The 27842-nt window shown below is 47.4% G+C and overlaps 1 protein-coding gene across 1 annotated transcript in view; it reads right to left on the reverse strand.

Moving 5' to 3' along the window:
* Positions 1 to 27842, reverse strand: part of creb5b (cAMP responsive element binding protein 5b) — a 665061-nt gene that overhangs the window by 528678 nt on the left and 108541 nt on the right. The gene's annotated exons all lie outside the window — the stretch shown is intronic.

Raw genomic sequence — 27842 nt, forward strand, 5'->3', positions numbered from 1 at the left:
CCCCCCCCCCACCCCAAGGTCCTGACCTTCCTCTTCCTCCCAACCCCGGGTTCCTGACCCTCTCCCCATGCCCAAGTTACTGACCTTCCCCACCCCCCAAGTTCCTGACCATCTCCCCTGCCCAAGTTCCTGACCTACCCCCCACCCCCCGCCCGCCTGACCTTCTCCCCCCAACAAGTTCCTGACCTTCCCCCACCCCCACCATAGATGGGGCATTGTGTGTGGGTCACGGATTGTTAACAGGTTTATTGTGTATGATGTGAATAGTGACAGTGTCATGACTTCTGGATTTTGTCCAGTCTAATGATGTCACTTGCCACACACTCACCGAGCTTTCAGAGAAATCAACCAGGTCTAGGGAGAGGAGAGGGAGAATGTGGTGCGGGTATAAAGGGGGTGGGGTTGGAAGAACGTGATCCATCTTCCCATCTGGATCACGTTCTCACTCTCACCCCACCCTTCAGACTTGGATCACGTTTTTCCGCCATCTCCACTGTGCTCTTCATGCTCATAATCTCAAAGACCTCTATTAGGCCATCACTCAGTTTTCTCTTTTCTAGAGAAAAGAGCCCCGGCCTGTTCAATCTTTCCTGATAGGTGTAACTTCTCCGTTCTGGTATCATTCTAGTAAATCCTCTTTACATCTTCTCCAGTGCCTCTATATCCTTTTCATAATATGGTGACCAGAACTAGTCACAGTACTCCAAGTGTGGTCTAACCAAGCTTCCATACAAGTTTAACATAAATTCTCTGCTTTTCAATTCTGTCCCTCTAGAAATGAACCCCAGAGCTTTGTTTGCTTTTTTTATGGCCTTATTAACCTACATCACTACTTTTAGTAATTTGTGTAACTGTACCCCCAGATGTTATAAGTGATTGTGTGTGTGTATTGGTAGGGGAATAACAAATTAGTTATTTACTCTTATCTTCTATACAAACTTTTTAACCATGGACATGGCTAGAGTTGGGTTCTGAGCAGGGTGAAATTCCAGTGACATATTCTCCTGTTCTTGGCAATCAGGTTTTTTTTCCATCTGGCTTGTGTTTTGCTGCTGGCCCAGCTATCCTTTGCTTTCTGGTGATATTCACCACCTAAACTATTAACCCACTGGTGAAAATATGAAATATTAAAGGAATATTGATGCCGGGAGTGTTAAATAGCTGATTCCTATATTATAACAGTGATTACACTTCAAAAGTAATTAATTGTCCTGAGGCAATGAAAGGCGCAATATAAATGCAAGTTTGTTCGTTCGTTGTATGGACTGAAACTATCTTCTACTAGCAGTAAGTCTAAAGCACTCCAATCAGAAAATGGCTAGCCTTTCCCCATCATTTGCTAGAATATATTAAAGAGAAACTATACTCTGGGGAGGGGGGAGGGGTGGACAATTTCAATCAGAAAGGCTGGCATAAATGTTTAAAATATCTACTCCTTTAGGGAAGATACAGTCTAATATTTTGGACAAAAACCAGCCTGCTGAAGATATATTGCATTAGATCTCTCACTCAGAAGTGGGGGCGATTTTAAGGATGAACGAGAATGGTGTGAGAAGGGGCCAAGGCAGACGGGAAGCCATCCAACCCTCCACAGTGTGAGGCTCAGGAGATTGTAACTCGCGGGCCTCATCGGCAGGATCGGAGGCAGTCTCCTACCCAAACTTGTAAGGAAGAGCTATGTGGCTGGCCGGAGCAGTAGCAGGATTTCGGGTGGTAGGAGGCCGCTACCAAGGACCCGGTCGAACCATCGCCAGCACTAAGGTAAGTGTTTGGGATGGCATTCCGATGTTCGGAGAGGGAGGGAAGTTCAATGCAGTGGAAGCTCAAGGTTTTCTTGTGGGGCCCAGGTGAGCGCTCCTGTTCATCCTGGCCCACAAGGAAACAAAGAAATGTTTTGAATAATTTACCTTGCTGGGCCTCTTCTTGCCATGGATCCATTTCCCAACAGGTTTGGCCTCGCTGGGAAACCACCAGGGCTTCCCAGTGAAGGCCTATGCTTAAAAATGCAGTCAGATCCTGATGACATAATTGGAACCCAATCTGCATATTTAAACAAGTGCTCTACTGACTTTGGGCAAGTGTCCTTGGTGCTTGCAATTTAAAATTGCAGTCAGCAGGATCGGGGCATGAGGTCTCCCGTTCCATTTCAACTAAGCCTTTGCCCAGTGGACGCCGGGTTGGGGGGTTAAAATTCCCCCCAGTGGGTCTGACTTCATCCAACTTTCATTGAGCCTCGCTTACATAGGAACATAGGAACAGGAGTAGGCCATTTAGTCCCTCGAGCCTGTTCCGCCATTCAATGAGATCATGGCTGATCTGAGATCTAACTCCATATATATGCCTTTGCCCCATATCCTTTAATACTTTAGGTTAACAAAAATCTATCAATCTCAGATTTAAAATTAACAATTTACCTAGCATCAACAGCCATTTGCGGAAGAGAGTTCCAAACTTCTACCGCCCTTTGAGTGTAGAAGTGTATTCAAACTTCACTCCTGAAAGACCTGGCTCTAATTTTTAGGCCATGTTCCCTAGTCCTAGACTCCTCAACCTAGTACTGAGCCCTGCAGAAGCCTTCCAGTCTCAAAAAGACCCGTCGGCCATTACCCTTTGCTTCCTGCCACTGAGCCAATTTTGGATCCAACTTGCCACTTTCCCTTGGATCTCATGGGCTTTTACTTTTCTGATCAGTCTGCTATGTGGGACCTCATCAAAAGCCTTGCTAAAATCCATGTAGACTACATCAAATGCGCTCGTTACCTCCTCAAAAAATTCAATCAAGTTAGTCAGACACGACCTTCCCTTAACAAATCCATGCTGACTGTCCTTGATTCATCCATGCCTTTCTAAATGACAATTAATACTGTCCCTCAGAATTTTTTCCAATAATTTACCCACCACCGAGGTTAGGCTGACTGGCCTGTAATTACTCAGTCTATCTCTTTCTCCCTTTTCAAACAACAGTACAATGTTAGCAGTCTTCCAGTCCTCCGGCACCACACCTGTAGCCAGAGAGGATTGGAAAATGATGGTCAGAGCCTTTGCTATTTCCTCCCTTGCTTCTCTTAACAGCCTGGGATACATTTCATCCGGGCTTGGTGACTTATCTACTTTCAAAGATGCTAAACCCTTTAATAGTTCCTCTCTCATTATGTGGAGATGCCGGAGTTGGACTGGGGTGGACAAATGTAAGATATCACACAACACCAGGTTATAGTCCAACAGCTTTATTTGAAATCACAAGCTTTCGGAGCGCTGCTCCTTCATCAGGTGAAGTGGAGAAATGCATAAAGACACAGCTTATATAGTCAGAGAATAATGTCAGATGTTTACAGGTAATCTTTCCAACTGCCATTTATCGCACCTCGGCAGAGAGATAAACACAGCAGTCAAAGGTGTGAATGGTGTCCAAGCAGGTCAGTCAGGAAAACATTACATCAAAGAACATGCAGATGCTGGGGTCTGTATGAAAAACAAAAAAACAGACAGAAAACATTTTTTTTGCTGGAAATCACAGTAGGTCCGGCCGCATCTGTGTAGAGAGAACAAGCCAATGTCGACTCGAGTCTGGATGACCCTGCGTCAGGTGGGATTACATGTAGCGTGACATGAACCAAGATCTCGGTTGAGGCCGTCCTCATGGGTGCGGAACTTGGCTATCAGTTTCTGCTCGACGATTATGCGTTGTCGTGTGTCTCGAAGGCCGCCTTGGAGAATGCTTACCCGAAGATCGGAGGCTGAATATCCTTGACTGCTGAAGTGTTCCCCGACTGGGAGGGAACACTCCTGCCTGGTGATTGTCCTTCGTCGTCCAGTACTTCCCCGGAGCAGAGAAACTACGCCATGTTCTTCGCAGCCTTCAACATGTCATCGATGACGACGAACACCTCGTTAAGGCCATCCCCACGGCTCTACTACTCGCTTTCAAACAGCCACCTAACCTCAAACAGACCATCGTTCGCAGAAAATTACCCAGCTTTCAGGAGAACAGTGACCACGACACCACACAACCCTGCCACAGCAACCTCTGCAAGACATGCCAGATCATCAACACAGATACCATCATCACACGTGAGGACACCACCCACCAGGTACATGGTACATACTCATGTGACTCGGCCAACGTTGTCTACCTCATACGTTGCAGGAAAGGATGCCCCGGAGCATGGTACATCGGCGAGACCATGCAGACACTGCGACAACGGATGAACGGACACCGCGCAACAATCACCAGGCAGGAGTGTTCCCTCCCAGTCGGGGAACACTTCAGCAGTCAAGGACATTCAGCCTCCGATCTTCGGGTAAGCATTCTCCAAGGCGGCCTTCGAGACACACGACAACGCAAAATCGTCGAGCAGAAACTGATAGCCAAGTTCCGCACCCATGAGGACGGCCTCAACCGAGATCTTGGGTTCATGTCACGCTAATCAATAACCACAAAACTAGAAGTTATAGACTTAAACAAGTTGGCTTTTAATCACTAAGATCAGAGCTAACATCTCAACACGCCGACTGGTTCACAGGAATGAGTCATACAGATCCTGGGATCTTTATGTAAGAGAAGTCAGGGGCGGAGCCAAGAGCCAAGACCTGGAACCTCCCAGGTGAGTCGGGAAAGAGGAAGTGAAACTATACACAGTGGGGGAGGGTAATATACATGAGTGCAAAACGAATACAGGATCAAGACAAACAGATTTCATTACATTCACCCCTTCTATAGATTTAGTCCATCGGGGTGATGTTTCTTAAAAGTTGGTATAAGTGAGTCTGTCAGGAGGTTTTGCAGTTCTCAGTGCTCGGCGCAAAGCCGGCTGGGGTGCCTCTAGGGGAGTGGATTCTGGTTCCTCTGCTGTCCGGGCCTCCGCAGTGTCTTCCAGGTTATCTGCAGTGTCCTCCAGGTTAAAGTTGGGTATTGATACCTCTTTGTAGTGTAGGTCTTCATCGGGTAGTCTCCCATCGTTCTCTCCGCTCCCCGAGGGAGCGAGGTCTTTTATGGAAACAGTGTCCTCTTGCCCGTCAGAGTATTCGATATAGGCGTACTGAGGGTTTGCATGGAGGAGCTGTACCTTTTCCACAAGGGGGTCCGTTTTATGGCCTCTCACGTGCTTCCGCAATAGTACTGTCCCCGGAGACGTCAGCCACGCGGGTAGAGATATGCCCGAGGTGGATTTCCGGGGGAAAACGAACATCTTTTCGTGAGGGGTAGCGTTAGTGGCAGTACATAACAGAGACCTTATGGAGTGGAACACGTCTGGGAGGACTTCCTGCCAGCGGGAGGTCGGAAGGCCTTTTGACTTTAAGGCTAACGTGACAGCCTTCCAAACAGTAGCATTCTCCCTTTCCACTTGCCCATTACCCCGGGGGTTGTAGCTAGTGGTTCTGCTAGTGGCTATCCCCTTCGAGAGCAAGAACTGGCGCAGCTCGTCACTCATGAATGACGTCCCCCTATCGCTGTGTATGTAGTTCGGCATGCCAAACATGCAGAATAGATTACAGAAACACTTGATGACCGTGGCACTGGTCATGTCTGGGCAGGGAATGGCAAAGGGGAAGCGGGAATATTCATCAATGATATTGAGGAAGTATACGTTACGGTCGGCAGAGGGAAGGGGTCCCTTGAAGTCCAGACTTAGGCGCTCGAATGACTGTGTGGCTTTGATAAGGTGTGCACGGTCAGGCCGGTAGAAACGAGGCTTGCATTCCGCACAGATGCGGCAGGCTCTGGTCATTGCCCTGACCTCCTCGATGGAGTGGGGCAGATTGCGGGACTTTATAAAATGGTATAGTCGGGTGACCCCTGGGTGACAGAGGTCGTTGTGGAGACCCTGTAATTTGTCCGTATGAATGCTGGCACACATTCCCCGCGATAGGGCATCTGGGGGTTCATTAAGGGCTCCCGGCCTGTACATAATATCATAGTCGAACATGGATAGTTCGATCCTCCACCTGAGTATTTTGTCATTCTTGATTTTCCCCCTTTGTTTGTTATTAAACATGAAAGCCACCGACCGCTGGTCGGTGAGCAGGGTGAAACGTTTGCCGGCTAGGTAGTGTCTCCAGTGCTGCACTGCCTCCACTATAGCCCGTGCCTTCTTCTCGACAGAAGAGTGCCTGATTTCAGGTCCCTGAAGGGTTTGGGAGAAGAAGGCCACAGGTCTCCCAGCCTGATTGAGGGTCGCAGCTAAGGCAAAGTCTGACGCATCGCTTTCGACTTGAAAGGGAATGCATTCATCCACTGCACACGCTGCAGCCCTTTCAATGTCCTGTTTAATACTGGTGAAAGCCTCCCGAGCTTCAGCTGATAGTGGGAAGGACGTCGATTTAATGAGGGGTTGGGCCTTATCAGAGTAATTGGGCACCCATTGGGCATAATACGAAAAAAATCCCAGGCACCTTTTTAAAGCTTTGGGATTGTGTGGCAGGGGCAGTTCCTTTAGGGGGCGTAATCGGTCAGGGTCCGGTCCAATAACCCCATCTTCCACCACACAGCCGAGGATACAGAGACGGGTTGTGTTGAAGACGCATTTGTCTTCGTTGTAGGTTAGATCCAGCTTTAGGGCAGTTTTTAAAAATCTCGCAAGATTTAGATCGTGGTCTTGCTGGTTGTGCCCGCAGATAGTGACATTGTCCAGATAGGGGTAGGTAGCTGGTAGTTTATTCTCGTCAACCATGCGGTCCATCTCACGTTGGAAGACCGAGACCCCATTTGTTACCCCGAAGGGCACTCTGAGAAAATGGTAGAGGCGCCAGTTCGCCTCGAAGGCGGTGTATGGGCGGTCCTCCGTTCTAATGGGGAGCTGGTGATACGCGGATTTGAGGTCGATAGTCGAGAAGACTCGGTATTGCGCAATCTGGTTGACCATTTCTGATATGCGGGGTAAAGGGTAGGCGTCCAGCTGGGTATAAATATTAACAGTCTGGCTGTAGTCAATTACCATCCGTTTCTTTTTGCTATTTTTAACTATGACTACTTGGGCACGCCACGGGCTGGTACTGCATTCAATAATGCCTTCCCGCAGGAGTCTGTCCACTTCCGCCTTGATAAAGTGTCTGTCTTCCAGACTGTACCGTCTACTTTTGGTCGCTATGGGCCTACAGTTCGGAGCAAGATTAGCGAATAAAAGAGGGCGGGCTGATTTTTAAGGTTGATAGGCCACAGACTGTGAGTGGCGGCTGGGACCCGCCATATGCTAGCGTGACACTTTCGTGGTGGCACTGGAAGTCCAGGCCCAAGATTACATTAACACAGAGTTCTGGCATCACGAGGAGTTTAAAATCTTTGTAGTCCGTGCCTTTTACAGTCAGTGTTACCACACAGTAGCCCAAAATGTCCGAAGTGTGGGGCTTAGCAGCCATAGCAATTCTGCTCCGTGTAGGGGTTACCGTTAATGAGTGCCGCCGTACCAGGCTAGGGTGGATAAAACTCTCGGTACTCCCACAGTCAATTAAACATTTCGTTAAATTCCCGTTTACCTGTATGTCCATCATGGATTTTGTCAACGGGTGTGGCCTGGATTGATCCACCGTGATCGAAGCCACTGTTGGGCCCTGGGCGGCCGTTGAGTCGGGAAAAGATGGCGGATCCCAAGATGGCGGCCCGCACAGCACGCACGAGGCGGTGACGGAGTTGGAAATCGGATTCCACCTGCAGACTTTGCTAAAATGACCCTTTTTCTTACATTTGAAGCATGTAGCGTCCTTCGCTGGGCATCGTTGTCTGGGGTGCTTGGCCTGGCCGCAGAAGTAGCATTTCGGGCCTCGAGACATTGCCGCTGTAGTAGGACTCCTGGGTGAACTTCTGTGTGGGGACTCCGGCGGCGTAGAGCTGGTCTGAGACCTGGATGGGGAAGATTGCTGATTCCAAGATGGCGGCCCCCTCGGCGCACACGAGGCGGTGAGGGCCGCATGGCCGGAAGAATAAGAGTCAGAGTTTCTCTGGGCCACGTCCAGCGATCGCGCAGTGGCCACTGCTTTTTTTAAGTCCAGGACCTCCTTCTCCAGCAGTCTCTGCCGGATATAATTAGATTTGAGGCCCGTGATGAAGGAATCGTGGACCAATTCGTCAGAGTACGCGTTGGCCGTCACGGCCTTGCAGTTACAGTCCCGGACCAGGTCCTTTAGGCCCTGTAAGAAATCGTCCATTGATTCCTCTGGTCGCTGCCTGCGTGTAGCCAGCAGATATCTGGCGTACACTTCGTTTACCGGCCTCTGGTATTGGGCCTTCAGGATAGTGATGACCTCCATGTAAAAGGTGGCGTCCCGGATGAACGAATAAATCCGATGACTTACGTGAGTAGTCAGTAGACTCAGTTTATCTACCTCGCTAGTGGATGAGGCCCCGCGAAGAGTTCGAAGCATTTGAGCCAGTGTCCAAATTGATTTGATGCTTCAGCAGAATGTGGATCCAAGTCCAGACGCTCTGGTTTTAGGAGTCGATCCATCCTAGTATTCTTTAGTGATTAAAATTGATGGGCCTTCAATAACCACAAAACTAGAAGTTGTAGACTTAAACAAGTTGGCTTTTAATCACTAAGATCAGAGCTAACATCTCAACACGCCGACTGGTTCACAGGAATGAGTCATACAGATCCTGGGATCTTTATGTAAGAGAAGTCAGGGGCGGAGCCAAGAGCCAAGACCTAAGACCTGGAACCTCCCAGGTTAGTCGGGAAAGAGGAAGTGAAACTATACACAGCGGGGGAGGGTAATATACATGAGTGCAAAACGAATACAGGATCAAGACAAACAGATTTCATTACATACGACAACGCAAAATCATCGAGCAGAAACTGATAGCCAAGTTCCGCACCCATGAGGACGGCCTCAACCGAGATCTTGGGTTCATGTCACGCTACATGTAACCCCACCTGACGCAGGGTCATCCAGACTCGAGTCGACATTGGCTTGTTCTCTCTACACAGATGCGGCCGGACCTACTGTGATTTCCAGCAAAAAAAATGTTTTCTGTCTGTTTTTTTGTTTTTCATACAGACCCCAGCATCTGCATGTTCTTTGATGTAATGTTTTCCTGACTGACCTGTTTGGACACCATTCACACCTTTGACTGCTGTGATTATCTCTCTGCCGAGGTGCGATAAATGGCAGTTGGAAAGGTTACCTGTAAACATCTGACATTATTCTCTGACTATATAAGCTGTGTCTTTATGCATTTCTCCACTTCACCTGACGAAGGAGCAGTGCTCCGAAAGCTTGTGATTTCAAATAAAGCTGTTGGACTATAACCTGGTGTTGTGTGATATCTTACATTTCTCTCATTATGTTTATCTCATCTAATATTTCACACTCCTCCTTAACTACAATGTCTGCATCGTCCCTCTCTTTTGTGAAGACAGACTCAAAGGGCCCGATTTTGTGGCTTGTGTGGGAAATGGTCGGATTCCCCCGAATGTGGGGTTCTGACACAAAAAAAAGTGTCAGCCAGCTCCACGCAATTTTCCCTCAAGTGGCCAATTAATTTTCAGCATGTGGGCAGCCTTGCTAATTGTCCATTTCTAGTCAGAAAGCCCCACAGTATGATGTCATCATTCGTGGTGCTTTCAAGGTCCACAGCAAGCACTGCATCCTCTGAAGGCTTCCAAACGAACCATACAGGATGGCAGAGGAGCCTGCAGCAGCTGTGGCCAGTGCCAAACCCCGAGCTGCCTCCAAATTCAACAAAGCTTCACTGCAGGCATTATTGGATGGGGTTAGCGCCCACAGAGAGGTCCTCTTCCCTAGGTCAGGCAGGAAGGGGCCTCCCACTGAGACCAAGGCTGCATGGATGCAGGTGTCAGCAGATGTCAACTCGAATGTGCATGTAACCTTGGCATCACTCTTTCCTCTACTCCCCCACAGGACCATCCAGAACCCCCGTCCCCAGTGTGGAGAAGGAAGAGGCTGTGCAGCCAGACTCCTCAGAGGAAGCTCCAACCTCTGAGGGCGCAGCGTCAGCAGAAGTAAGCGCACCCAGCACCAGCGCAGACACTCACACCTCGGGGGGACCTTCGGGACATAGAGTAGTGTTGTCACCTGGTACTTCACAGCTCACAAGTGAGCCTCAGCAAATTCTGGAGACAGGGACAGCAGTGGAGAGTCCTCGTCGGAGGGTGCAGGACTCTGCCAGCTCAGCTCAGCTGCGCTGCATGTCGACCCTCTGCCTCTGGGTCCATCCGCAAGAGAAGAGGTGATGGATCTCCATGCACAGATGCAGGAGTATCTGGCAGGTTTTGTCTCCAGGGTCGCTGCGAGTGTGGAGCGAATGGAGGAGTCCATAGTGACCATGAGCAGAGCCTTTGTGGAGTCATTGGCGCATGAACGCATCGCCATGGAAAGGTTGGCAACCTCCATGGAGGAGATAACTCGCCAGGGTACGGAAAACATGGTGAGTGCTCATAAGAGAATGACATCTCTTGAGCAGCGCTGGCTATCTATTGAACAGAGAAACCAGACCTTCATGGAAGTCCTTCTGAGTAGGACTGCCAGTGCAGAAACGGATCCCCATGGCCCCCTAAAGCGCAGCAAGGTGTTCTCAAGCCACTTCCAAGCGCTGGCCCCTTCTGGCCTGTGCAGCTTCAGGTGAGTGAGCAGCAGCTTGGTGCTCCTGGTGCTCATCCTGCTGTTCCTGGTTCTGCTGCTGCCGCCTCTGCTGCTGGAGATCCTCTAATGGCAAGAAGGGAAGGAAAAAAAGGCATCCCATGCTTCTCGTAGATGCCTCTGCTGAGGAAGCGCTGAGTGAGGGTGGCGAGAGGGGCTTCCCAGGAGATCACATTGGAGAAGTGTGTGAGGCTCCAACCTTCTACAGCTGTGCCCAAGCCTTGAAGAAGTAGCCCCAAACCTGCAACAACAAGGTCCTTCAACATACAAATGCTGTCCCTTTAAATCGCAGCTTTCCCTGACCTGCAGCTGACAGCACGCAAGCCGGCAAGCTTCACGCCAGGTTTCATCAGCGGGGTTCCCCGCAGGTGTGTTTAGCGTGGGGAACCCCTGAAAATCGCAACGGCCCCTGAAAATCGGCTTAAAGAAGGTAATAAGTGGTAATTAGTGTTCCGACGGCCAGTTCCGCCAGCGGCGGGCGGGACTGATTTGGGTCGGAGAGAAACGGCGGTCCGAAAGTCGGACGGGGTGGGGAATCAGGCGGGGGGGGTCGCGACCCACTTTTTCGACAATTTTCGGCCCCCGGCCGCATGAAAAGCTGCCCGACGGCTGCCAGAAAATCAGGGCCAAAGTATTCATTAAGAACCACACCCACATCTTCCACCTCAACACACGAGTTACCTTTTTGGTCTCTACTCTTGGCCCTACTCTTTCTTTAGTTATCCTCTTGCTCTTTATGTATTTATAAAAAACTTTGGGTTTTCCTTGATTTTATTTGCCAATATTTTTTCATGTCCTCTCTTTGTATTCCTAATTTCCTTTTTAATTTCAGCTCTGCACTTTCTATACTCCTAGGCTTTCTGCAGTATTTAGCTCCCAGTATCAGACAAAGTCTTCCTTTTTTTGCCTTATCCTACCCTGTATGCCCCTTGACATCCAGGGGACTCTAGATTTGGAAGTCCCACTCTTTTTCTTTGTGGAAACATATTTGCTCTGGACCCTCACTATTTCCTCCTTGAATGCCTCCCACTGTTCTGACACTGAATACCTTCAAGTAGCTGTTTCCAGTCCACTTTTTCTAAATCACATCTCAGCTTAGTAAAATTGGCCAATTGAGAACTTTTACTCCTGGTCTATCTTTGTTCTTTTCCATAACTACACTAAATCTAACCGAATTATGATCACTACCACCAAAATGCTCTCCCACTGATACCCCTTCCACCTGCCCAGCTTCATTCCCTAAAACAAAGTCCAGAACCACACCCTCTCTTGTTGGGCTTGCTACATACTGGCTAAAAAAGTTCTCCTGCACACATTTTAAGGATTCTGCACCCTCTATACCTTTTATACTGATTCTATCCCAGTTAATATTAGGTTAGTTGAAATCCCCTACTATTACTGCCCTATTGTTTTTGCACTTTTCAGAAATGTGCCTGCATATTTGCTCTTCTATCTCCCTCTAACTATTTGGGGGTCTATAGTACACTCCCAGCAGTGTGATCGCCCCTTTTTTGTTTTTCAGTTCAACCCATATGGTCTCATTTGATGATCCTTTGAACATATCATCCCTCCTCACAGCTGTAATTGTTTCTTTAACCAATATTGTGACCCCTCCCTCCTTTTTATCCCCCGCTCTATCTCATCTGAAAGCCCTGTAACCAGAAATGTTAAGCTGCCATTCCTGCCTTTCGTTCAGCCATGTTTCAGTAATACAGCAGCTATGATATCATACTTCCACATGTCTATCTGTGCCCTCAGCTCCTCTGCCTTATTCACCAGACTCCTTGCATTGAAGTATATAACCATTAAGCACTGCCAAACTCCTTTGTTGTCTATTTTCTAGCTTTTGTTTCCGCTGCCTTCCAAACTCACTTACTAATTTTCTGCCCTCCATTTCCAGCTTTTCTTCTCTCCCTCCTGAATCTAAGTGCAGGTTCACATTCCCCCGCCAAGCTAGTTTAAACTCTCCCCAACAGCACTAACAACCCCTCCCCTCGTCCAGACACACAGGGCAATTGAATATAACCCCAACCACTGTCTCAGCTGAGATTAGTTCATTCAGCACAGAACAGGGGGTCAAACTTGGGACCACCTCAGCCTGATTGGCAGGAGCGCACACCAGGTTATGCATTTATCTATTGAACTTTCAGGAAAGCTAACTCCAGATTTCTAAAACAAGTATAGCAGTACTGCATAAGGATTCTTAACAGCTGCATTTTAAGAAAGAAGTTCAATTAGTCTATGACAACTGGATATTTGATCAGTTTTTTTTACTAGACAGAGTCTAGTACAAGGTCCTTTATTCCAGCCTTAAATTCACTGGGATGTACATTACAATAACATTACTTAATTTTTTACTTTAATCATACCTGAAGGATGTTTGGAAGAAGAATGTTAAAGTATTTATTGTTTAGATATAGGGAATATCCAGCTGTTGTAGTACAGGCATGTTACTTATTTGAAGTGTCAGCTGTGGCTCAGCAGGTAGTACTCTCGCCTGAGTCAGAACGTCGTGGGTTCAAGTCCCACTCCTGAGACTTGAGCACAAAAATCTAGACTGACACACCAGTGCAGTACTGAGTTAGTGCTGCACTGCCAGAGGTGCCGTCTTTTGGATGAGACGTCTGCTCTCTCAGGTGGACGTAAAAGATCCCACGGCTCTATTTCAAAGGAGAGCAGGGGAGTTATCCCTGGTGTCCTGGCCAATATTTATCCCTCAATCAACATCACCAAAAAAACAGATTATCTGGTCATTATCTCATTGCTGTTTCTGGGAGATTGCTACATGCAAATTGGTTGCCGTGTTTCCCACATTACAACTGTGACTACACTTCAAAAAGTACTTCATTGGCTGTAAAGCGCTTTGAGACGTCCTGAGGTCATGAAAGGCACTATATAAATGCAAGTCTTTCTTTCTTCTTTCTTTATTTTAGAATGACTTCTGAAAATATTAATTGATATTCATTAGCATTGCGCAATAATGAGACAGCGAGAGCTGAATGAGAGCCGAGTGAGAGCGCAGCAGGATAAAGAGCTTGGCAGCAGAGCAGGCCCAAGACCAGAGGCAGCGGGAGCTGAGCTAGAGTGGAGCAGGATAAACAGCGCAGCGGGCCCGAGACCAGAGGCAGCGAGAGCGGAGCGGGATAAAGAGCACGGAGGCAAAGCAGGCCCGAGACCAGAGGCAGCGAGAGCGGAGTGAGATAAAGAGCACAGCGGCAAAGCGGGGGTGAGAGCAACTCAACACAGGTGGAATTTGAAAGAGTGACGTCAGAGTAAAAATACCTAAATTGATGTCAGCACAAGGGAAAGAGCTGATTGGTGAGTAGCTGGTGAGTGTTTTTTTCAAGTCTTGAGTTTATTTCTGTTCAATTAGTTAATAATCTATTAAATAGAGGCATGACAGGGCACCTCGGTCCCATGGAATGCACATCTTGTGCCATGCGAAACTCCAGGATGCTTCCCGTGTCCTGGACAACCACAAGGGCAGGACGTGTCATCAGCTGGAGGAGCTCGAGCTCCAGGTTTCAGAGCTTGAGCAGCAGCTGGCGTCACTGCGATGCATCCGTGAGGCTGAGAGCTACGGGGATAGCATGTTTCAGGAGTTGGTCACCCAGTAGCTTAAGAGTGTGCAGACAGAGAGGGAATGGATGACCGCCAGACAGACAAGGAGGACCAGGCAGGTAGTGCAGGAGTCCCCTAAGTGCATCTCACTGTCTAACCGGTACTGGTGAGGGCGATGGTTCCTCTGGGGAGTACAACCAGAGCCAAGTCAGCGGCACCAGGATTGGCTCAGCTGTACAGCGGGGGGGGGGGGGCCGGGGGGGGAGGAATAAGTTCGGGAAAGCAATAGTGGTAGGGGATTCAATAGTTAGGGGAACAGACAGGCGTTTCTGTGGCCGCAGACGTGATTCCAGGATGGTATGTTGCATCCCTGGTGCCAGGGTCAAGGATGTCACTGAGAGGCTGCAGAATATTCTGAGGTGGGAGGGTGAATAGCCAGAGGTCGTGGTCCATATCGGTATCAACAACATAGGTAGAAAGATAGATGAGGTCCTTCAGGCAGATTTTAGGGAGCTAGGAAAAAGATTAATAAGCAGGACCTCAAAGGTAGTAATCTCCGGAATGCTCCCGGTGCCACAAGGCAGTGAATATAGAAATAGCAGATGACTGCATGGCTGGAGAGATGGTGCAGGAGGGAGGGCTTTAGATTCCGGGGACATTGGGACCGGTTCTGGGGGAGGTGGGACCTGTACAGGCCGGATGGGTTGCACCTCCACAGAGCCGGGACCAATATCCTCGCGAGGGGGTTGCTAGTGCTGTTGGGGAGGGTTTGAACTAATGTAGCAGGGGGATGGGCACCAGGAAGCAGCATTAGAAAGGAGAAACAAAGGGCACAAAGGATTGGGAGAGACAGATGGCACTAGAGTAAGAAATTGTACAGTATTAGGTGGGGTCAGACTAAGAGAGAATACAAGAAGGTCTAAGATAGGTTTACAGTGCATGTGTGTAAATGCACGAAGTGTGGTGAATAAGGTTAGTGAGCTGCAGGCGCAAATAGCCACATGGGAATATGATGATGTGGCGACAACGGAGACCTGGCTTAAAATAGGGCAGGATTGGGTATTAAATATTCCCGGATATAGGGGGACCGATTTTAACTCAGGTGCGGGGAATTGGCGGGTTCCCCGAATTTAGTGATTCCCACACGAATCTAAATGGGTCTGTGAGATTGATGCAATTTTAACTCAATTGGCCAATTGATTTCCAACTTGTGGGAAGCCTTGGCAATTGAGTATTTCCAGTCAGAAAGTCGCAGAATATGACGTCATCATTGCTGCTGCTTTTAAGGTCCACAGCAAGCCTTGCTTCTTCTGCAGGCTTCCAAACTTCACCATTAAGATGGCACAGGAGCCTGCAGGAGCAATGGCCAGTGGGAGGGCAAGAGCTGCCCCCAAATTTGATAAGGCTTCACTCCAGGCATTGCTGGATGTTGCTAGGGCCCACAGGGAGGTCCTGTTTCCTTCTTCAGGGAGGAAGAGGCCTCCCAGTCAGACCAAGGCTGTGTGGCTACAGGTAGCTGGTGAAGTCAACTCCTTGGGGCTCACACGGCGCACCTGGATGCAGTGCAAGAAAAGATTCCATGACCTTCATCGCCCTGGAAAAGTAAGTATGACGTTTCCATCACCCTCAATCTGATCACCATTGCCTTTCCTCACCAGCACTCAGCTTTAACAATCTCTTCCTCCACATCCCACTTGACACTCACATCCATGCACCCTTACCCATTTCCTCTCTCTCTATGCTCACATTCACATAACTCTTCCACCATGCAGCCCTCACACTCTGATGCTTTGAACACAACTGACAACACACAGGGAGGGCCCTTGGTCTTGCAACCTCACTCCATCTTTGTCTCCTTCTAAGTATCTATGCTATGCAATCTCTGCACTCACTCTTTCATTCTCACTTGTCTCCCTCATTGCAGGAAAAGCGAGCTCACAACAGGAGAGAGCAAGCCAGGACAGGAGGAGGGCCACCCTCATTAGCCCAGCTCACACCCTGGGAGGAAGCCGTCCTGGAGATTGTCAGGGCTGACAGAGGTGTGGAAGTTGAGGAAGGACAGACAGGTGCATCCCCGTAAGCTGGTGACAGAATAGTGTTCCATCTCTCTCATTGGCATTGCATGAGTCGCTGATAATGATTCTGAAGCTACATCATATGGACTTATGATCATCTGCAAATTGCAATGTGCATATAACCTTGGCATGACATCTCTAACTTTTTCCTTGACTCCCCCACAGGACCATTGACAAACCCTGTCCCCAGTGTGCAGGAGGAAGAGCCTGAGATGCCAGACTCCTCAGAGGAATCCGCAACGCGAGGGCACAGCATCAGCAGAAATAAGCGCACCCAGCACCAGCACAGACACTCACACCTCGGTCGGACCTTCGGGACATAGAGTAGAGTTGTCACCTGGTGTATCACAGCTCACAAGTGAGCATCAGCAGATTGTGGAGACAGGGACAGCAGTGGAGAGTCCTCGTCGGAGGGCGCAGGACTCTGCCAGCTCGGCTCAGCTGCATGTCGACCCTCTGCCTCTGGGTCCATCCGTAAGATCAGAGGTGATGGAACTCCATGCACAGATGCAGGAGTCTCTGGCAGGTTTTGTCTCCAGGGTCGCTGCGAGTGTGGAGCGAATGGAGGAGTCCATAGCGAACATGAGCAGAGCCTTTGTGGAGTCAGTGGCGCATGAACGCATCAACACGGAAAGGATGGCTACCTACGTGGAAATGATTGCTGCCTCCATGGTAAGGCTGGCTACGGTAGAGGAGAGGAGGGCTACGGCCATGGAGGAGCTTAGTCGCCAGAAACACAGAAACATAGAAGATAGGAGCAGGAGTAGGCCATTCGGCCCTTCGAGCCTGCTCCGCCATTCAATGAGATCATGGCTGATCATCCAAATTCAGTACCCTGTCCCTGCCTTCACCCCATATCCCTTGATCCCTTTAGCCTTAAGAAATATATCCAACTCTTTTTTGAATATATTTAATGAACTGGCCTCCACCGCCCTCTGTGGCAGAGAATTCCACAGGTTCACCACTCTCTGGGTGAAGAAATTCCTCCTCATTTCAGTCCTAAATGGCTTACCCCTTATCCTTAGACTATGACCCCTGGTTCTGGACTCCCCGGCCATCATAAACATCCTTCCTGCATCTAGTCTGTCCAGGCCTGACAGAATTTTATAGGTTTCGATGAGATCCCCTCTCAATCTTCTAAACTCCAGTGAGTATAATCCCAATCGACACAATCTCTCCTCATACGTCATTCCTGCCATCCCAGGTATCAGCCTGGTGAATCTTCGCTGCACTCCTTCCATGGCAAGAACATCCTTCCTCAGGTAAGGCGACCAAAACTGCACACAATACTCAAGGTGTGGTCTCACCAAGGCCCTGTACAACTGTAGCAAGACACCCTTGTTCCTGTACTCGAACCCTCTTGCTACGAAGGCCAACATACCATTTGCCTTCTTAACCGCCTGCTGCACCTGCATGCTTACCTTCAGCGACTGGTGCACAAGAACACCCAGGTCTCTTTGCACTTCCCCTTCTCCCAATCTATTGCCGTTCAGATAATAATCTGCCTTCCTGTTTTTGCCACCAAAGTGGATAACCTCACATTTATCCACATTATAGTGCATTTGCCATGTTTCTGCCCAATCACCCAATCTGTCCAAATCGTACTGGAGTTTCACGACATCCTCCTCACAGCTTACCCTCCCACCCAGCTTTGTGTCGTCTGCAAATTTGGAGATATTACATCCAATTCCCTCGTCCAGATCATTAATATATATTGTGAACAGCTGGGGTCCTAGGACCGAGCCTTGCGGTACCCCACTAGTCACTGCCTGCCACTCGGAAAACGACCCGTTTATTCCAACTCTTTGCTTTCTGTCCGCCAACCAGTTCTCTATCCAAGTCAATACCTTGCCCCCAATCCCATGTGCCTTAATTTTGCATGCTAATCTCTTATGTGGGACCTTATCGAAAGCCTTCTGAAAGTCCAAATACACCACATCCACTGGTTCTCCCTTATCTATTTTACCAGTTACATCCTCAAAAAATTCCAGTAGATTAGTCATGCATGATTTACCTTTTGTAAATCCATGTTGACTTTGCCCGATCCTGTCACTGCTTACCAAGTGCTCTGCTATTGCATCTTTTATAATAGATTCTAGCATTTTCCCCACTACCGATGTCAGGCTTACCGGTCTATAATTCCCCGCTTTTTCTCTACCACCTTTTTTGAATAGTTGGGTAACATTAGCTACCCTCCAATCCATGGGTACTGTTCCAGAGTCTATCGAGTTCTGGAAGATGACCAGCAATGCATCTACTATTTCTAGGGCCACTTCCTTAAGTACCCTGGGATGTAGATTATCAGGCCCTGGGGATTTATCGGCCTTCAGTCCCATCAATTTTCCTAACACCATTTCCCTACAAATACTGATTTCTTTCAGTTCCACCCTTTCATCAGGCCCTATGTTCCCCGGCATCTCTGGGAGGTTATTTGTGTCCTCCTTTGTGAAGACAGAACCAAAGTATGAATTTAGTTGGTCTGCCATTTCTTTGTTTCCCATTATAAATTCCCCTGATTCTGACTGTAAGGGATCTACGCTTGACTTCACCAATCTTTTTCTCTTCACATATCTAAAAAAGCTTTTAGTCAGTTTTTATGTTGCTTGCTAGCTTACTCTCATATTCTATTTTCCCTTTCTTAATTAATCCCTTTGTCCTCCTTTGTTGAATCCTAAACTGCTCCCAATCCTCAGGATTATTGCTTTTTCTGGCCAATTTATATGTCGTCTCCTTGGATCTTATGCTATCCCTAATTTCCCTTGTTAGCCACAGTTGAGTCACCTTTTTTGTTTGATTTTTATGCCAAACTGGGATGAACAAATTCTGTAGCTCATCCATTCGGTCTTTGAATGTTTGCCATTGCCTATCCACCTTCAACCCTTCCAGGGTATGGAAAACATGGTGAGTGTTCAGAATAGAATGACATCTCTTGAGGAGCGATGGGCATCTATTGAACAGAGAAATCAGACCTTCATGGAAGTCCTTCTGAGTAGGACTGCCATTTCAGATACGGGTCCCCATGGCCCCCCTGATGTGCAGCAAGCTGCTCTCAAGCCACTTGCAGGCACGGAGGGGGACTTGACCCATGAGAGGGAGGTTGGTGGCAGACCTTAAGGAAGTGGAGGCTCCTCTCCAAGCACTCACACTTCCATGCCACTGCAGAGTCCTCGGTCAGAGCCCCGCCGGAGTCCTCACCCAACTGAGAGACGTCTCAACTCCTGCACAGCCGCAGGAGCAGCAGACTGCTGACGAGCCCTCACAGGCTCGCCACCCCAGAGGACGCCCGCCAAAGGTGTCGAGACAGGGGCCTCCACATCTGCTGAAGCCACAGGGGAACCACTACGTAGGAGCACGCCTAAGAGGAAAATAAAGCACAAATAGTCACAAGGGTAGTCACTTGGGTGAAATGTTGTGTATTCTGTAAAAATGCCATCAGTTGCTTGTTTTGCATAAAAATTCTGATGGTAACTTCTGCAGTTGTGGCATGTGTCATTTCGCGAATGGGGCTGGAGGTCCTCTAATGCCAAGAAGGGAAGTTAAAAAAGGCCTCCCATGCTTCTGGTAGATGCCTCAGTTGAGGAAGCGCTGAGTGAGGCTGGCGAGAGGGGTTTCGCAGGAGGTCACACTGGAGAAGTGTGTGAGGCTCCAACCTTCCATAGGTGTGGTTAAGCCTGGTAAAAGTTGGCCCAGGCCTGAAACAACAAAGTCCTGCCACCTGCAAATGATGGCTGATCAAATCTCCTCTTTAACGGTTGACCTGCAGCTGATAGTCAGCAAGCCAATAGTGTTCACGCCAGGTTTCACAGGCGTGATCCCCACCAGGCGTGTTTTACGTGGGGAAAGGGTTAAACAGGCAAGGGCCTGTTAAAATGGGATTATAAAGGCCAATGAGTGCTGTTTAAGGGCCCTAAAGACCAGTCCCATCTGGTTGCAGGCGGGACTGATTCGGGACCATCAGGCACAGCTGGGTTAAAATGGCTAGGTGTCGGGAACCAGGCCGGGGGTGGTCCCGACCCCCAGGTTTTGCGATTTTAACCCCCCACACGCCTCAAAGCCTGCTTGACGGCCGAGTTAAAATCGAGGCCAAGGCGTTCAGGAAAGATAGGGAAGGAACGAAAGGAGGCAAGGTGGCAGTATTAAAGAGAATATTGCAGTGCTGGAGAGAGAGGATGTCCTGGAGGGGTCAAGGACAGAATCTATTTGGTTAGAGTTAAGAAACAATAGGTGTATTTTATAGGCCACCAGCTAGTGGGAAGGAAATAGAGGAGCAAATTTGCAAGGAAATTACAGAGAGGTGCAAGAACTATAGAGTAGTGATAATGGGGGACTTCAATTATCCTAATATAGACCGGGATAGTAATAGTGTAAAGGGCAGAGAGGAGGAAGAATTTCTGAAGTGGGTTCAGGAGATCTTTCTTGATCAGTACTTTTCTGGCCCAACAAGGCAGGAGGCATTGCTGGATCTGGTTCTGGGGAATGAGGTGAGTCAAGTGGAGCAAGTGTCAGTAGGGGAACATTTAGGGAACAGTGATCACAGTATCATAAGGTTTAGATTAGCTATGGAAAAGGACTAGGAGCAATATAGAGTAAAAATACTTAATTGGAAGAGTCAATTTCAGTGGGTTGAGAATGGATCTGGCTAATCCAGGAAAATTTGAATCAAAGATTGGCAGGCAAAACTGTAATCGAACAGTGGGCTACCTTTAAAGAGGAGATGATTCGGGTATAGTCGAGGTACAAGGGCAACTAAAGCCAGAGCTCCCTGGATGATGAAAGAGAGAGAGAGTAAGATGAAGCAAAAATGGGGGGCATATGACAGATGTCAGGTTGAGAATACAAGTGAGAACCAGGCTGAATATAGAAAGTTCAGAGGGGAAGTGAAAAAGGAAATAAGAGAGGCAAAGAGAGAGTATGAGATTAGACTGGCAGCTAACAGAAAAGGGAATCCAAAAGTCTTCTTCAGGTATGTAAATAGTAAACAGGTAGTAAGAGTGGGGCCAATTAGCGACCAAAAAGGAGACCTACGAATGGAGGCAGAGGGCAAGGCTAAGGAACTAAATGAGTACTTTGCATCTGTCTTTAGCAAGGAAGAAGATGCTGCCAAAGTCATAGTGAAATCAGATGCTGAGGGAAGTAAAGGTGGAAATTGCGGAGGTACTGGCCATAATCTTCCAATCCTCCTTAGATACAGGGGTGGTTCCAGAGGACTGGAGAATTGCAAATGTTACATCCTTGTTCAAAAAAGGGTCTAAGGATGAACCCACCAACTACAGGCCAGTCAGTTAAACCTCAGTGGTGGGGAAGCTTTTAGAAATGATAATCCAGGACAAAATTAACAGTCACTTGGACAAGTGTGGATTAATTAAGGAAAGCCAGCACGGGTTTGTTAAAGGCAAATTGTGTTTAACTAACTTGATTGAGTTTTATGATGAGGTAACAGAGAGGGTTGATGAGGGCAATGCGGTTGATGTACATGTACTTCCAAAAGGCGTTTGATAAAGTGCGACACAATAGGCTTGCCAGCAAAGTTGAAGCCCATGGAATAAAAGGGACAGTGGCAGCGTGGATACAAAATTGGCTAAGTGACAGGAAACAGAGAGTAGTGGTGAATGGTTGTTTTTCGGACTGGAGGAAGGTATACAGTGGTGTTCCCCAGGGATCAGTACTAGGACCACTGCTTTTCTTGATATATATTAATGACTTAGACTTGGGTGTACAGAGCACAATTTCAAAATTTACAGATGACACAAAACTTGGAAGTATAGTGAACAGTGAGGAGGAGAGTGATAGACTTCAAGAGGACATAGACAGGCTGGTGGAATGGGTGGACAGATGAAATTTAACACAGAGAGGTGTGAAGTGATATATTTTGGTAGAAAGAACGAGGAGAGGCAATATAAACTAAAGGGTACAATTCTAAAGGGGGTGCAGAAACAGAGAGGCCTGGGGGTATATGTGCACAAAACACTGGTCCGACCTCAACTGGGGCATTGTGTCCAATTCTGGGCACCACACTTTAGGAAGGATGTGAAGGCCTTAGAGAGGGTGCAGAAAAGATTTACAAGAATGATTCCAGGAATGAGGGACTTCAGTTACATGGATAGACTGGAGAATCTGGGATTGTTCTCCTTAGAGCAGAGAAGGTTGAGAGGAGATTTGATAGAGGTGTTCAAAATCATGAGGGGTCTAGACAGAGTAGATAGAGAGAAACTGCTCCCATTGGCGGAAGGGTCGAGAGCCAGAAGATACAGATTTAAGGTGATTGGCAGAAGAACCAAAGGCAACATGAGGAAAAACATTTTTACGTAGCAAGTGGTTAGGATCTGGAATGCACTGCCTGAAAGGGTGGTGGAGGCAGATTCAATCGTGGCTTTCAAAAAGGAATTGGATAAGTGCCTGAAGGAAAAAATTTGCAGGGCTACGGGGGAAAGGACTAACTGAAGTGCTCTTGCAGAGAGCCAGCATGGGCTGGACGGGCTGAATGGCCTCCTTCTGTGCCGTAACCATTCTATGATTCTATGTTACATAATTTGTCTAATATCTGGAGATGACTAAGACAAGTGCAGGAACCTGTTCATGAAAAGAAAACCATGCCTTTATTAAGACTGTTGTGCTTTCTCTTACAAACAATTTTTAAAAATGTATTGACAGGATGTGGGCATCACTGGCAAGGCCAGCATTTATTGCCCTTGAGAAGGTGGTGATGAGCTATCTTCTTGAACTGCTGCAATCAGTGTGTTGTGTTGTAGCGGTTTGAACTGAGTGGCTTGCTCGGCCATTTAAGAGACAACCACATTGCTGTGGGTCTGGAGTTACATATAGCCAGACTGAGTAAGATTTCCTTCCCTAAAGGACATTAGTGAACCAGATGGGTTTTTACAACAATCTGGTAGTTACATGGTCACCGTTACTGATACTAACTTTTTAATTCAGATTTATTTAATTAACTGAATTTAAATTCTCCAGCTGCCATGGTGGGATTTGAACTCATGTCGGATTAGTAGTCTAGGCCTCATGGATTACTAGTCCAGTAACATAACCACTATGCTACTGTTGCCAATGTTTAAACATAAAAACAATGTTTAATTATGTTAGTGACAAGTATAAACTACCCATCAATTTTTTTTAAATTTACACAAACCTTCCAGGCTACACATTAACATTTAGAAATATTTACAATAACTATGATCATAGTTAAATTGAAAGCTTATTAAATGAGAGAAAACAATCTATTTTCTCCCTTAGGCTGGTATTATTATTTTTATTGTTTCTCCTCTACCCCATATCATTATGTTAACAGTTCTGTATTTGCATGGGCCTCCTGAAGTCTCAAGATCTTTCCATGCCTGTCCTTAATACATTGGCAAATAACAGCTACTTGTGGAATGGGAGCGATCCTGATTGACTTTCCCTCCTCTTGTAAGGAACACTTTAATCCCATTAGCAAATCTATTCAGTGGCCCAGATACAACATGTTTATTGTGTATCTGAAGGTCAATCTAAAGTAAGACCGAGATTCATATCAGCAACACAGAAGTCCAGCATTTGGCCACTTAAATTAATGGACTGCCAAGCCAATCGACCATCATTTCATAGAAAGATAGAATCGTGCCTGTGCCGGCTCTTTGGTAGTGCTATCCAACTTGTCCCACTCCTCAACTCTTTCGCCACAGCCCTACAAATATTTTCCCTTCAAGTATGTATCCAATTCCCTTCTGAAAGTTACTATTGAATCTGCTTCCACCACCCTTTCAGGCAGTGCATTTCAGATCGCAACAACTCGCTGTGTAAAACAATGTTTCCTCATGCCGCTTCTAGTTCTTTTGCCAATCACCTTAGATCTGTGTCCTCTGGTTACATTTATATAGCGCCTTTCACAACCACTGGACGTCCCAAAGCGCTTTACAGCCATTGAAGTACTTTTAAAGTGTAGTCACTGTTGTAATGTAGGAAATGCGGCAGCCAATTTGCGCACAGCCAGCACCCACAGTACTGCACTGGAGTGTCAGCCTAGATTTTTGAGCTCAAGTCTCTGGAGTGGGACTTCAATCCACAACCTTCTAACTCAGAGGCGAGAGTGCTGCCAACTGAGCCACAGTTGACACACAACTGAAGTCCCTCATCCCTGGTACTATTCTAGTAAATCTCTTCTGCACCCTCTCAACAGCCTTGACATCCTTCCTAAATGTGGAGCCCAGAATTGAACACAATACTCCAGCTCAGGCCTAACCAGAGGTTTATCAAGGTTTAGCATAACTTCTTTGCTTTTGTACTCTATACCTCTATTAATAAAGCCAAGGATGCCAGTGTTACCCACAACTGGAGTTAACAGCCACTGAAAATGGCCGTAACACTAATGGAGCAAAATTCATCTGGCGGATGGAGATGGTTGGCGCAGCACTTACCTGTCCTGGTGGCATTGCTGGAGGCATCCAACCCGAAGTTTGTGTGCAGGTGTGGCATTCGAGCCTCGCACAACCTCTGGAAGCGAGGCTGTGGAGCTCGCAAGGAATTGTGGGCAATGAAGAAGCCTGAGAATTAAAGGGGCCATGCACACTGAAGCAATACAAATTAAAATGAAGTGAAACAATGCAGTTTTCAGCCCTTTATGCCTTTTAAAAACATATTTAACATTAAAAAGTCCCAAATGTGAATATTCAGCTCTTAAAGCTGAATTCCCTTCCTAACTTCAAAAAATGGGAATCATGCCTCAGCACTAACACAAATGCCTCAGCAAGATAGGAAAGGGGCACTCAGGTCTCACACGCAGCACTCCAGCTTTGTGCAGGGGGCCAACACTGCAAGACAGGTCCTCTACCCACAGGGGCCAGGAGTCCCTCCAGAAAGAAGGATGTGGGACCAGATCACCAAGGCCACCTTCTTCTCTTCTTAGGCAGTCCCTCAGAACCGAGGATGACTTCCAGCAGTGTCGCCCCTGCCACCTGGCTCCAGTACCCAAAGAAGCTTCATGATCTCAGACCACTGGTCAAGGTCAGTGAATGCATCTTCAAAAGCCATCTCCTACCACCTGCACCACTAGTTTCACACACTGCTCAATGCACGACCCCCACCCCCAAACACTCACCTACCAACAATCTGCACCAGTCACGAGGCACATCTCCCATTCCCAGTCTCACCTCACCTCCTTGGAGGAGACGGTGCAGGCCATTCTTGGCAGGAGCATGGCTGAGCCCTTGGCCAGCAGTGGGGCTGAAAGGTTACAAGATGCTGGTATCCTCATATGTTATCCTCCTTCTGACATCTACCTCGTGCTTTCCTGCCCTCCAGTCACCACAACTCCACTCTTGTGCCTTCCTCATTTCACACACCCAAGAAATGCAGCCTGCCCAGCCAGTGGGTGACCAAGAAGAGGGAGACAAGAGTGAAGAAAAACAAGAAGAAGATTATTTGACAGTCCCAGCCACCAGCTCCTCAAGGTCAACCAGCAAGGAAATTTGCCGTCTCCCCCATTGAAAGTCAGCAGCCTTCCACCAGCCATTCTGCAGCCACTGGGGTAGGACTGAGTAACATCAGTAGGACAGGCAAAGGCACACACAAGACAGTCACTAAGTGAATGCATACAGGTGATGAGTTGATTCTTGATGTCACATTGGATGGATAGACGTATATACGTGGATTGGAAAGTTTGCTTTGTGGTGGCTTTTATTTGAGCATTGTGGCCAAGAGGATGTTGTGATGGTCAGTAACAGATGGAAGGTAAGGTGTGAAACTAATGTTGAAAGGGGAATTGGGGTTGTGGTCACTGGGACCGCAGGCAGATGATTCCATCCCGGATATCCTGGCCACAAAGGGACTGTCTGGGATGCATCCTTCCTTCTGCTTCCTCCTCCTCCTATGCTTCCTCCTCTTATGCTTCCTCCTCTTCGGCTTCCTCGTCTTCTGTGTCTTCCTCTTCCCTCTGCAAGCAGATGCTGTAAATGTGAAATGACAGCATAAATGCTGGAAATACTCAGCTGGTCAGGCAGCATCTCGACCTGAGACGTGAACTCTGTTTTTCTTTCCATGGATGTTGCGTGACCTGCTGAGTATTTGCAACATGTTCTGTCTTCTCAAAGGCCTTCATTTAAAATCCTAGCCCTTGCAAGTGTCCAGCAGCATGCCCTACACACTTAAAAAACTTTTCACATCTATTGCAGCAAGCCACCAGTGCAATAATATTTTTTTTAAAGTCCAAAACCTTAAATCCAAACTTACCTGAACGATGTGTGTGTCCCTTTAAGAGGTGCAGACATTGCCACTGTCAGCTTGCTTGCATGCCAGGTTAACCTGGCGTGCTTAGGATCCAGCACTGAATTCAACGCGAGGGTCGAAGTTCACGCTTGTGACATCATTTTGTTGGAGATGGCGCTGCCAGTTACCGGCAGCAAAAAGGTAGGGACCAAAGCGATGGCTGCCACAAGACCCACCAGCAGCTGGTGGCACTATGACGTGGTGCTCAGGCCACGAATTTCTCGCCCAGTGAATATAAACAGCAGCCAGGTTACAATGTCACAGATTGTAACAAAAATACTAATTTAACAGAGTGGGGTGAAATGGTGAATTGGCAGCCTGTTTTAGACACTGCCTAACTCTTGAAAATTTCAATTAACTCAGCATCTGTAGCCTTTTAGAAGAGAGAGTTCCAGGTTTCCACTACTTTGTGTGAAATACGTTTTAACTGATAAAGGTATTCAATATGGTAGGTACATGAAACTATTTCCTCTGGCAGAGGAATCCAGAAAAAGGGGACATAATCTTAAAAGTAGAGCAAGGCCAGTTAGGAGTGAATTCTCCCCGAAGCTGTCCTCACCTCCCTTTAGCTGCCAGGTTTCCCAAGGCCTGGTAAACCGGCTGGCCAAGGATAAACCTGTAAAACAGGTTAAATCAGAGGCTGCCAGCCTCATTAAAATATTTAAATTGCCAATGCACTTCCTGGGAGCGGGTTGGTTGCCCGCTCCTTGCCTTGCCTGTTAAACCCAGAAGTGGGTGTGTTGGGGTCGGGTTTGAATTTTTTTAAATTTTAACTTCTGACCTGACCCCAACCCAACCATTTTTGGGTGCTAAAATCCAGCCTATAAAAATCTTGATCCAACAGCTATTGGAAGAAATAAGTTTGGCATTTGAAAAGTAGATTAATCTGCAACTCCTAACAAGGTAAATTCCCAAGCTAATTAAAAGTGAAACATCAAGGGGTAAGGCACTGTAGTATGAAATAACTGAATCATGAGATAAGACAATCATTATCATAGAGGATACTCAATGAGAAGCAATGAAAGGAGGAAGCCTCACAACTCACTAGTGATGAATGAGATTTTTTTAAATTTAGAAATCAAATTGCAGGGCCAAGGCCCAGAGTACAGGACACCGCCAAGATTGAAAAGAGACAACATAAATCAAGAAGTGATTAAGTGACACAAGCTTGGGTTTTAAAAGCCTGAAGATTGTAGGAGGAACAAAAAACTGAGAGAGTTGAGGAATGAGAAATTAAAGCAGTCCAGTATGCCATTCAGAGTCTTACATAGGCAGAGGAAGGTTTTCTCTTTTCACGCGGTGTAGTGAAGTCATAAAAGCTAAATTGTAAATTCTAATTAAATATATTTATGATTTCAATAG

The sequence above is a fragment of the Somniosus microcephalus genome, chromosome 5 (genome assembly GCF_052327205.1).
Source record: "Somniosus microcephalus isolate GS21.2 chromosome 5, FLI_Smic_1.0, whole genome shotgun sequence".
Taxonomy (NCBI): Eukaryota; Metazoa; Chordata; class Chondrichthyes; order Squaliformes; family Somniosidae; genus Somniosus; species Somniosus microcephalus.